Genomic DNA, 10,454 nt, shown 5'->3' on the forward strand with positions numbered 1-10,454 from the left:
TCCTTATGACAATGTCCCCTAAGTGAGAGAAGGTACCGCTGGTTTCTTCACTGCCGTTGAGATGACCAGTGCTCTAAATGCTGCTGACCCCCTTTGTAGGCAGACTTTTCCCCTCCCTCGGTTGGGTTTTTTCTCACGGACAATACTAGGGTTATATTTAGCACATGTGATGCATCGGGAACAAAATTTTTTAGAATAATTTGTAAATGCATAAGCAGTATAGTATTTGTTTTTTATCCGTACCATCCCCTCCATTGATGCATGGCTCAATATTTCACGTTTGAGAGTGCAGTGCATCAAATGGCTATTTTTGCTGGTAGTTGTACTGCTTTTAACAAAGTTTTCATTAAATCACCTGCATTGTAGTCTTTCAAATTGATGTCATCATGCCTGTATTTTCCCATTGACTGGTAAATATATGAATAGTTCATTGTGCGTATCTGCTATCAGTATAGATGGTAACTATCTGACCTGAGTCTGCATGTCTCAGTCAGTGCAATTATTTCTGCTGCTTGTGCTCTGTAGTGTGGGGGTAGCAGTTCTGCTTTCAAGGTCTCACTATCAGTCAGAACCGCACAGCCACTATGCGTTTTTCCAGTTTCAGATTTTGTGCTTGATCCATCCACGAAGACAAATACAGAACCAGGTATTGGGTTGTCCTGTAAATCTGGTCTAGGTTCTCTACTTTTGAACACTCTATTTGGATCAGTTTTTGTCCACTTGCTGATATGATCTGTTCTAAATATTTAACTTCTTTCTGCAACAGCTGCAGTTTGTTTTTACTGACCTTGTGACTGTTCTCTGCCAGAAATGAAAGAAGCGCTACAGTATCTTTACTGCATTCTTCTTCAGTCTGTGACGCCACCAAATATCATCTACGTACAGTAATATCTGACTATGTGTGTATGTGTGTGTGAGAGTGCATTCACCTCCCTCCTCAGTGTCATCTACACTGGTACTGATACCCCATCGACCTCTCGCCCATCACTTTGCCCCATCAGAATCATTCTGTGGACAGTCAGCTGGTCTGTGGCCTCAGCCGGGCAGTATGGGCTGTGTCTCTCTACCAAATTTAAAGCATGCTGTTGCTGATTGTTGATTTCCTCTAAGGTGGGCTGTGGGCATAGTCTGGGTTGTCCAGTTCAGAGCTATTCTCTTCCACACCATCATTGAGCTGTATGTTTCAATGATTAAATGCAGTATTTTTACAACAGTCTGCCCTAGCAAACAGTGTAGAACTAACATTATCAGATCTATGTCCTGTTCTCAGAACTGTGCCTATACTTGGTGTTTGACCCTAACTATATACAGGTAAGATACTAAAGCTCCACCTTTTGGTTTTACCCTGGAATTGCATTTTTGGTCCTAAAAAGGGGGTGGCCTCAACATTTTTAACACCTTCCCAGACAGACCAAGGAGGGGGGCTACTGGAAACGTGTGTCAATACACAAAAATTCTGCTTTTGATTAAAGAAAAAGGTCAAAAATGGTAATTCTATCAGACACCAAAAAATTCCAGACACAGGTTCAGACAAGCAGACAGACAGACTCAGAATTTTTATTGCATTATTTCAGGCTTCAGGATGAGTGTAACTCTTTTGTGATTTCAGACAGGTCAGCTTGCACAGGTGTCACTCACCTGTCGCCGAAACGTACACAGGCCCATGTCAACATTTACTTTTTAATATGTCTTGAGCTAAAACCATAGAGTGCTGAGCCTGCATTCCAAAGGTCAATGGATCCAAACCATCCTGTCTAATGCTATTAGATAGCGTGACGTCCTGGACACAGGTTCAAATGATCGGATAGACAAGACTCAGACTTATTACTACATTACTTCAAGCTGCAGGCTGAATGTGGCTCTTGATTTTGTGATTTCAGACCAGTCAGCTTTCACAGGCGTCACTCACTTGTCCCGGGTGTTCATTAGGGACAGAGGAAGATAATAGAATGAACTGCAAAACATACACAGGCAAAGCTCAACCTTCACTTGTTAATATGTTCCTCACTGGAACCTGACATACATTGAATTATGCAAATGTACTCTAAACTTGGGCTTGGGGTGAAAAAAACAGTGCTCAGTGTAAAGCCCTAGTGGAGGAGGCACTGGCCTCCTAAGCCAGGGATTATGGCATTGAGTCTTGTCTAGGGTGGGTTTCAGCAGAGTGGTTCAGTGGAACTGAGCTGGCCCCATAACCCAGAGGTCGATGGATCGAAACCATCCTCTGCTAACTTTATCAACATGCACGACCTGTATGACAAAGACAATGCAGTGTCTTTTGAGTAGTTTCCTGATCACCCAGTGGTTAGGATTCGGCACTTTGGCCGGCACCCAAATTTGATGCCTGGTCAGGGAATATGTCTTAAACTTTTCGTATCATCTTTGTTCTGTTCAACTGAAAAAAGCCTCCACAGTTTTGCCTGTATGAAGAATGATATAGGGTTAAGGCTACATTCTTCCTGCACCGTGAAAACCATTTTAATGTTTTGTACTTTTCTCTAGTTTGAACCCACAGCACAGAACTGCTTTAGTGGCAAGCAGCATGATCTGTTGCTATTTACATTTCAGGTAGATAATGGCAGAAGAACCTGATATAATAAAACGGATTCCAAAGAAAGGACAACCACACAGACATATTGGCAAGCTTTACACAGACTAGCTTATATGTGTTTTATTGCCTTTATTAAGGTTGTGTTTCTGGTGTATAGCTCCTTGGTCATCTAGTGACAAGGATTTGGAGTGATGTCCTCTTTGAATCTAACCAGTGTTGAGCATAGCTGCCTTATTGGGAGTGGACATAGGTTTGATTCTGATTTATACAAAACTTGTGTGTAGCAACATAAATTTAATGTGTAGAAAGCAAGCGAAAACCAAGTTACTCAAAAGGATTCCTCAAAGGACAACCTGAAATGTGTTTTGATGTTCTTGTTATTTAAGTAAAGGCAAATATTAAGTGTGGGTTCACAGAGCTAGTTAAAGGATAGTCCTGATGGACGGGAAAGTTATGCCTCCCAGGCCAATGCTGTATTGGATGCTTTGAAAAGAACAAACAAAAATACACTAAAAAAAAAATAGTAATAGGTGATGTATACACATTTTGGGATTAACAATCCCCATTGGTGGAAATATAGTTCAGTGGTAGAGAGCGTGCTTTACATGTATGAGGCCCTGGGTTCAATCCCCAGCAGGGGTCTGTCGGTTAATCGACAGACAAAGGTTATCATGACCAAAGAAATCACCATCAGACCACAGCAAACAACAGCGGTGGTTGTGTAGTGTAGAGCAACGCTGCCTTACAGGCTGCTCACTGGCATTTGCGACTCAGCCAGTGCAGTTACATTACCTCATTATTGAATGTGAATTTTTAGGACAATGGAAAATTGCAGTTCACCTGAAGCTGTCTCGGAAAGATGAGCCTAAAGATAAATGCCGAAGATCAAGTTATCCAAGATCGTAGCAATGGCTAGAGGAAGGCTCACTTGTGCAATACTCATGCTGTCAGCATCAGTAAAAGCTTTGTAGATGGCAGGATTCGAACCTGCGCATGGAGACCCCAATGAATTTCAAGTCCATCGCCTTAACTACTTGGCCACAACTACCCACAGGTGACAATGCCAGCTTGTTTTTTTGTACATGTTATAAAATCAGTCATCAGTTATTTTGCTTTAGCCGTATGAGAACAGCACCAACAAAACTTGACAACATCAGTGCTCAGGATATCTCATTTTTTCACATTTTGGTTCTACCACCACAAAGGTTGGAATTGCAGGTGCTCATTATAAACCTTGTCTGTCAATTTTGAAAAACATACAATTAGTCATCTTGGTTTAGAATTGAATGCCACAGACACATCTGATAGATATGCATGATTCTCTCATGCAAACATGAAATGTTGACAAGAATGCAATATTTACAGGTTTGAGGTGAGCAATACAGAATAGTAGAGAGCAGCATGTAGAACATTTCGAAATGCATCAGTGTAGAATTAAAACATACCAATGTATTGATGTGTAAACACAGGCCCCTGCCAAAGATTCGAATCGTAACCACTGGATGATCAGGGAACTGCTCAAGAGAAACTGCAAACTGACTTTGACCTGCTGACAAAGCTGAGGCCAATTTGTCCACTTCATTTGGATTTCTGTCACTGATGTTGTCAAGTCTTATTGCTTCTTTTCACATAGGGGTAAAGCAGAATAACTGATGAATGATTTTGTGAAATGAGCTGTCAAAGGGATATAGTTGTGGCCGAGTGGTTAAGGCGATGGACTCGAAATCCGTTGGGGTCTCCCTGCGCAGGTTCAAATCCTGCCGTCTTCGAAGCTTTTAGTGATGCTGACACCATGAGTATTGCACAAGTAAGCCTTCCTCTAGCCATTGCTTCACTTCAAAACACATCTCAGATTATTCTTTGAAGTATCCATGCAAAGATCTCGGATAACTTGATCTTCGGCATTTATCTTTAGGCTCATCTTTGAGAGACAGCATCAGGTGAACTGCGATTTTCCATTGTCCTAAAAATTCAACATATTTATACCGAGGTAATGTAACTGCTGAAACTCGAATACCAGTGAACAGCCTGGAAGGCAGCGGTGCTCCACACTATACAACCACCGCTGCTGTTTGCTGTGGTCTGATGGTGATTTCTTAACTTTAACAGAGAAAATGGGACCAGAGGCAGGTTTGCCTGTGTAACTCTAGACCATTTTCGCTTAGAATATCTTAATTTTTCACAGTTTGGTTCTACCACCACACAGGTTGGAATTTCAGGTGCTCATTATAGCCTTTCTCTGTCAATTTGGGAAAATGTGCAATTAGTCATCTTGATTTAGATTTGAATGCCACAGACACTTCTGAAAGAAATGCATGATTCTCCTGAAAATGTTGACGAGAGTGCAATATATACAGCTTTGATGTGAGCAGTACAGAATAATAGAGAGCAGCATGTAGAACAATTCAAAATCCATCCTGATTCCTTGTTTTCCTTGTTTCTCAGCTCAAAAGACATTGTTACAGCTAATCCGTTCAAAGACACCACATATTGTGAATGAGTTAATAACGTCTATAGAATAATGTTGTTTATGCCTCAGAAAAGTTAAAGATTCTTTGCCCCTTCAGGTTTTCTGTCCCCAAAAGGCTAAGAGAAGCAAACAATAATTTCTTATATTCTAAGTAGCAAGAAAGATGGCATCTCCAAATAAATTGTAATCACTGGATTATCAGGGAACTACTCAAGAGAAACTGCAAACTGACTTTGACCTGCTGACAAAGCTGAGGCCAATTTGTCCAATTAATTTGGATTTCTGTCACTGATGTTGTCAAGTCCTTTTGCTGCTGTTCTCATAGGGCTAAATCAGAGTACCTGATGAATGATTTTGTGGCATGTATTAACAAAAACAAGTAGTTGTGACCGAGTGATTAAGGCGATGTACCTAAAACTTTGACTTTTTTTCTTCAAAGCATTCAGTGGCTCATTGGCCCAGGTGGCATAACTTTTGTTTTGACCCTCACCTGTATCTGACCTGAGAACTATTAAACTGTCTTATCTGCACCTACAAGTCTCTGAAGCTGTGCATGCGGGTCCGCCGCCTCCGCTCAAACACTGTTCGGGACACTCAGCATGTTATACATCATTTGATCTCTGTTGAGTCGTTTTAATAGTTCTTCCCCAAAACCCTCTGTTATCATTTACCATTTCTTATTAACTTTTGCATTTACCATAATTGACCTTGAAGTTGTTGTGACTCAATGGAGTCGACTCATTTAAAGTAACATATTCATCCTGCTGCATCCAGGTTTCAGTGAGACAGAACACATCTATGTGATGGTCACTTATCAAGTCATTTATTAACAAGGATTAAGATGAGAGAGATCTGATTGATGTAAACATTGATTTCAGTAAAGAGACAACATATTTTTAGATTAGTTTTACGTCGAAAATTAAAATGACTTGCTCCCAACTAAGCATTAAATTTTGGAGCAATGGTAACTACTGAAAAATCTTGACTTGTCTGGATGAAATTAAAATATTGATTAGCATTTAATCAAAGCCAAATTCATAAATGTGCCTTGAGGAAAACCAAAACTATTACAGTAGCTGTAACATATTGGAGTAATTTTATATAGCTTTTATATTGCTTGATCCAAAGTTTTATTTTTTTAGTGTAGTCCAGATGAGTCTCTGCCTCCTGTTGTCTGTGTCGGTGTGATTGAGGACATCCTCAAACCAAACAGTTTGCCAGAATATTTCTAGTCCGAGCAATAGCTCTCCTCGATGGCCTCTCCAGGAGGTGGGAGTTTAAATCCCTCTGACGTAGGGTTCAGCCAGATGCTCCCAATAGACCCACAGGCCCATTGAGTTGGTCCGGCTTCATACTCTGCCAGTGGATCCAACGGCCACCAGGTGGCGCTAACTCACTGACCTACAACAGCTCAGACCCTCTTTTCAAAGGAGTGTCCATACAGTGTGGTTGTGCCCAGTGACACAACCCAGAGGTCGACCTTCGACCTCCAGCTAAAGTTTCCTGGTGCTTCATGGTGATATTTAGTGTTTTTTTTTTAATTTTGAGTCAGGTGTAAACAGGTGTTCTGTTTCCTAGGCAAAACGTCAGAACTGCACGTGGGTGGTAGGCAGACCAAAACAGTGAAGCCCATTCTTTGATCCAATTGACTTCATTAATTCCCATTAATTAATTAAGGACAAGGACAATTACCAGGTCATGCAATTTTTTATAATTTTTTTATTGTATCAATTTTATCATATATCCAGATATTTACATCTGAATCTGATGCAGATCTTAGAAGACAACAGGTTTTGTCAGAGCTGGAAGTACAAGTTCAAACAAACAAGTGGAGTTTGTGGACAAAAAGTTTGCTCTGTTTGGTAACTGAACCTATAAACACAACCTACTGAAAACCTAAAAATATAAACACAACCTAATAATATAAACACAACCTACTGATAAAACACAACCTAACAATAAAACACAGCCTACTGATATAAACATAACACATCTACCAACCTAACCTCAGAAATACATGACTATTGACATTTGACTATTTACACTATAAACATTCACATGACTAACTACTTCTAACTGTAAAAACTGCTGTAACTACATTATTTGTGCTGCCAACCCGCAAACCAAGCTCGCCATCAACCTCTAACAACACCTTCTAGACCAGCACACACAGGGGCACACTCATCTTCAACTGCTTTCCCCTTGTAAGGTTGCTGGAGCCTATTGCAGCTGTTATTTGTCCTCAGATTGTGGTTTTGCTGGACTGTGTGAGTTAATAATATCTTTCTAGGTATGTATCAGGGTGAGAGGCAGCGTTTACACTGAACAGGTCTCCATCCATCACAGAACCACATACACAGAGAGCACCTAACTACACTAGAGACTCCAGTGAACTGACTGCATGTCTTTAGACTGTGGGAGGAAACAAAACAGTTAATTCAGTTTGAATTTACCAATCAACCTAACACCTCTAAATTGCCCGTAGAGTGCATGTGTGAGTGTTTTTTTCTATGTGTTGCCCTGCGATAGACTGGCGATCTGTCCAGGTCTCTCTCCCATAGCCAGCTGGGATAGACTCCAGCCCCCTGCGACCCCACGTACGGGATTAAGTGGAATGGAAGATGGATGGATGGATGGATGGATGGATGGATGGATGGATGGATGGATGGATGGATGGATGGAGCAGTCTTATTGTAGTTAAAGGTTTCCAGTATAAATGCAGGTAGCAGACACCTGACAACCACTGCCAACTACCTGATGACACCCAACACTACCACACACACATCAACTTTATTGGGGGGCTGGGCGGGTGGGGCGGTCTAGGCTGGGGGGCATGTACCAGCCTCAGGTTATTGTGACTGTGCCTCTGGGTTTTAGGTGGGATCTTACCCGACAAATCAGCCTTCCAAACCAGAAGTGAGAAGAGTAGACTTATATGGGGCTTTACACACATTCATATGCTGGGGACAACTTTAAGTCAAGACAGGAATCGAACCATAGTCCCAGCTTTTCTTCAGTTCGGTTGCTTTACACCACTAGCAGCTAGAGGCTGGTTTTGGCTCCTCCCCCAACACAGACCCCTCTCCTCTCCTCCCCCTTCACCCACCTCACACCATGTCACCTGTGGTGGTTGTGGGTGTTACCAGGTGCTTGTTATGTGGTTGTCAGGCAGCTGCAACACACATCTACAGTACATTGAGTGGCCCAGGCCGGCCCAGGCTGTCAGGCTGCTCCTCTTCTCCTCTTTCTACCGTCTACCTCTCTTCTGGGACGTTTTACTCTTTCTGTGCCTCCTTCTCCTCTTGTTTCTCCTCCCCCTCCCTCTTTGTTTTATTTCTCCTCAGTCACCTTCTCCTCCTCCACCTTCATCCTCACCATCTTCTTCCTCCTCCTCCACTTTCGCCACCTTCTACCAGGCTCCACCAGCTCCATTCTTCTCATTTTCCCTTTTAATTTTGTTGGCTTTTACTTCTTGTTCTTCTCCATCCTCCTCTCTTCATCTTCCCTCCTCAATTCATTTTCTCGTATCTTCATCAGCCTCACCTCCTCCTTCTCTCTTGTCTTTTGTCCTTTCTTTTTTGACTTTTCAATCTTTTTCATTAGTTTTTCCTCCTCCTCCACCATCTGCATCCATTATTTTCTTAATTGTTTAAATCTCTCAATCTCCTCCTGGATACTCATCTTCAGTTGTTTTTTTCTGTCTTTCCTCTCTTTTTTTCTTATTTATCTCCCTCCATTCCTATTCTCTTATATTCATTAACCTCTCCTCCTGCCTCTCTTTCTTTCTTTATTGACTTCTCAAACTTCTTCATCAGTCTTTGCTCATTCTCTGCCTTCTGCATATAATCTTTTCTTAGTTGTTTTAATTCCTTAAACAACTCCTGTTTATTTAGCTTCACTTGCTTCTCTCTCTCCTCCCAATATTTTAGTCTCTCATTATCTTCCCTCCTCAATTCCTTTGTTTCTGACTTCATCAGCTTTGCCTCCTCCTTCTCGTTTTTTTTTATTTCTTCTTTGTATTTTCCATTTTTTTCAGTTCTCTTTGCTCCTCCTCTGCCTTCTGTTTCCATTCTTTTTTTAGTTGTTTAAAATTCCTAATCTCTTCCTCTTTACTCTCATTAGTTCATTTTTCCTCCTCCATACCTTTTCTCTCAACTTCCTCAACCTTACCTCCTCTTTCTCTCTAATCACAGTGTGATTAGTGCTTCCAGCATTAACTGTATTGTTTTTCTAATCTTTACTATAGTTATTCTGTCTGTATCTATCTAGTCTATTGTCAATTATTTTTCTCATTCATATGTTTCATATTTTTCAAGTTATTAAGTTTTTTTTTACTCATTTTTTCCCATTGAAATGATAGAAACAACTTTTCAAATCCTATTCTGCTTCTTCATCAACCACTCATATCCTGTGGCTCTATGGTATAAGTCCTTGACTCAGGAGTAAAAGATCTGGTTTTAATACCTATTGGAGGCATGATTATGCATTCAGTTCTTAATATAACTACCTTGATTTCCTTCACATAAATTGAGTTATATATGTAATATATCAGCAACCTTCAGCTATATTATAAAAGGGTCATCTGTGACTAGTATTTCACACTGCTTTACACTTTACAACAGCAATTAACCAAACACACATTTCAAAATAAAAACACAAATTCAGATCTTCAGCTTTATATAGCAATATTTCTGCTTTCAACTGGTTTATTATGACTTCATTATATGCCTGTTTGACAATTTAGTAATTAGGCATACACTTCCTCCATATCTTTTCAAAATAAAAGCACCAATCCAAATTTTAACACTAAATAGCACATTTATTGCTTTTGACTGGTTAATTATAATTAGTTAGTCAGACTATATTACTGTTTAGCCATTCACATGCTTCCTACAATGCTCCGACTTTTCCAAATTTAAAATTAATCTACTTCCTCTGCAGCTACAACTATTCTTTCAGCTCCTGGACTCTATTTACCTATTTTGATACTTTCAGCTATATTTCATCAAGTTCAGCAATCCTTTACATACTTCCTTCTTTTTAGCGTTCTTTGAACTTTCCTTAATTTGAAATTCAACTGCTTCAGGTTCTTTTGAAAATATTCAGCTCTGTTTAAACAACACCCACTTCTGTTGAGATACATTCATTTATACTGTATGTGCTTAAGCTACTTCCAGACATGTTTTAAATGTTTTAAATGTTTCAGCTATTTTTAGCAGTTCTTCAGCAATACATTCAGCATGCAAGCATTCACTTCCACACATTTTCTTATGGAAATGCTTTATCTACTTATTATTATTCCGTACGTTATTCTGCATTTAACTAGTCACGCATAAATTTCAGCTACAGAAACCACTCAAACATCAAAATATTCAGCTTTTGAAGGAGAAGTGTGCGTCCACTTTTTTTATTCATAGCTTAAATATTTTTCAA

The 10,454-nt window shown here is 40.1% G+C and overlaps 2 non-coding genes across 2 annotated transcripts; one reads left to right on the plus strand and one right to left on the minus strand.

Annotated features, from left to right (window-relative positions):
• Positions 1-3,517: 3,517 nt before the first annotated feature.
• trnas-uga (transfer RNA serine (anticodon UGA)) lies at positions 3,518-3,599 on the minus strand. The gene has a single exon. It is a non-coding gene; the product is annotated as a tRNA-Ser (tRNA).
• A 642-nt stretch (positions 3,600-4,241) lies between these two features.
• On the plus strand, positions 4,242-4,320 carry trnas-cga (transfer RNA serine (anticodon CGA)). The gene has a single exon. It is a non-coding gene; the product is annotated as a tRNA-Ser (tRNA).
• The last annotated feature ends 6,134 nt before the right edge of the window (positions 4,321-10,454 follow it).

The sequence above is a fragment of the Betta splendens genome, chromosome 6, assembly GCF_900634795.4.
Source record: "Betta splendens chromosome 6, fBetSpl5.4, whole genome shotgun sequence".
Taxonomy (NCBI): Eukaryota; Metazoa; Chordata; class Actinopteri; order Anabantiformes; family Osphronemidae; genus Betta; species Betta splendens.